Source organism: Mercenaria mercenaria, chromosome 7 (genome assembly GCF_021730395.1).
Source record: "Mercenaria mercenaria strain notata chromosome 7, MADL_Memer_1, whole genome shotgun sequence".
NCBI lineage: Eukaryota > Metazoa > Mollusca > Bivalvia > Venerida > Veneridae > Mercenaria > Mercenaria mercenaria.
This window is the reverse complement of record NC_069367.1, coordinates 60,076,076-60,078,466: the sequence shown is the minus strand read 5'-3', so window position 1 is coordinate 60,078,466 and position 2,391 is coordinate 60,076,076. Positions and strand designations below refer to the sequence as shown.

At 32.6% G+C, this 2,391-nt stretch overlaps 1 long non-coding RNA gene across 1 annotated transcript; it reads left to right on the top strand.

Annotated features, from left to right (window-relative positions):
- Positions 1-742: 742 nt before the first annotated feature.
- LOC128558818 (uncharacterized) lies at positions 743-1,618 on the top strand. Its single transcript, XR_008371945.1, has 3 exons — positions 743-822; positions 967-1,188; positions 1,557-1,618. It is a non-coding gene; the product is annotated as an uncharacterized LOC128558818 (long non-coding RNA).
- Positions 1,619-2,391: the final 773 nt, after the last annotated feature.

The following is a 2,391-nucleotide window of genomic DNA, read 5'->3' as shown; positions in this document are numbered from 1 at the left end:
ATGAAAACCTGAAATAAATTGTAACAGTAGCTTTATTAGCTACATATGTTAGTAATTTGAAAATAAGAGTCTCAGCAGCCTTATTTGCTAAAAATGTTAGATGTAATGAAATCTAGAAATAGTGAGATCTAATGTAATCTGGAAATAGTGGTCACAGGAGCCTTGAAAGCTAAAAAGATTAGTGAGAGAGCCAAATATTAGCTTTAGTGATAACTGAAATTATTAGATAGTCGTTTTATGTTCATTTTGAAAAAAAAAAAAACAACAGTATTCTATTTATTTATTTATTTATTTATTTGGGCTTTACGGCGCACCAACACAGTATAGGTTATATGGCGCCAAACAGGAATAAAAACAGTACTCAGATTTTTTAAGTTTATTACTGATATATCCTATAACAAATTTATCAACAGAGATATTCACGTCTGTTTACGTTAAACAATTTCAGAGAAAATTCCAAACTAAATTTTCTGGCTAAAGATTTACATCAGATGATATTACAAAGTAGAGCAGATAATACACGAAAATCTTACACAGCCTATTTTAAAAATTGTTTTTATGGTGTAAACCAATGGATATTTTTCAAACATTTCCGGCTCTAATTTTGCTACGATAGTTCTTTTCCGGCGGTTGAACAAGTTTACTACTGTATAGCTTAAAATTGGCGACGTTCGGACGTGAAAAAATCCATATATATTGAAAATAGTTACTTTTATCATTTTATCATGTTATTTTATATTAGATTCTGCGAGAAAACTTCGCGGAGGACCCATTGAAAAGAAAAAAACATTGACTTCAGATGCTCAGCAATCATCCCCCAAGGTACGCGTATTTATACAAGATCATAGTTTTTTTGTCATAATTATATTAATTTTCTGGCTTCTAAAAAGTTTATGCACGAAACTAAAATTCTGTAGTTAGATACAATATATTATGTATCAAGGCTAAATTACTTCGAAATTTTAGGGTTACAGTTTCAAAGAAGGCGTAAGAACCTACTATGTGAAGAACTACATTTCCATACATACTGCATACGAGGGTGACAACGAGCCATATTTATACTGATATTTACAGACTCCTAATTTGTATATATATCTGAGACCAAAACATAGAAATGACAGAGTTCCTTCAATTCATGAACCTCATTTACAAGACTACTGGCGGTAGAAGGGATAACATAACGGAACTGTAAGATTTTACTTTATGATATGCCGACGATTATTAAAAGATAATGGTTATTGTATTATACAAACAGCTCTTTTCTTACGATTTCGAATGAGGGCTTCCTCTTAAGCTTCTTACAAAAGAAATCTGAAATTATTGGCATATCAGAGCACATGCCTGTTAACACCATAACACCATCAGTTGCATCGTCTTGTTACACTCGGAAATAACTGTAATGTGTTCTGTCTGTTGTAAATGATAATACTTTGAGCATTACAGATGCTGTTGTAATTAAGGCCCAAGAAACCTTTTGCAACATTATGCTATATGTACGGTAATAATGAATTACCAAGCTATCATCATCCTAAATGTATATTATTTTGTTATTTCAGGCCAGAATGTATATCAAAGATACCCGAATCTCTTTTCATTACTACTTATTAATTCCATCAGTAAGTATTAAACTAGCTATACAAACGTCTTTATTATTAAGATGTTACTGCAGCTGAGTGTTACTGCAGCTGTGTGTAAAACGAACATTTAATTATTATTAGAATGCAGTAAAGACTGTTTTTGTGGTGGCTTCAGAAAACTTGTAGACCTTCAATATTGAATGCTTTTCTCTTTCAAAACCGTTCGTGTATGTACTGCCTAAATACTGGAAACTCCTGTGCTAAAGATTTTATTGTACAGGGAACAGTTGCACTTAGCTAAATAGCTAGATCATTTTACTATCTCATATAATTTGTTCAATTTTCGTCGCACTTTTTAGCCTGCCGAATAGCAAATAAACATACTTACCAGTAGTATGGGGGACGTCCCCTATACTGCTCTTACCACTGTGCCGACTTCATGATCCGGATCACGGCTGAAAAGTACAACAGATATTGCCCAAAAAAGTGATCATACTTTTTGGAGACATGAATGTTTACGGAAGATAGTCAAAGTAAATAATTTACTGCACAAGCGAGAACTAAATGTGTACCGGGGATAGTAACGATATATTTTAACAAATGAGATAGTAATAATAATTACCCATTGCAAACGGATATTTATCCCATGGAGAAGTCTACCCTTGTTTCATTGGGTATCTTACGTAGAATTTGTTAAGTAACCTACGTACTTTTTGGAAGGAGGGGAGGGGAGAGGGGACTATAAGGTAATATAAAATAATTTAAGTAAAGAAACATTACATTTTATCATTTCATAGAAACGTAATTTCAGAGA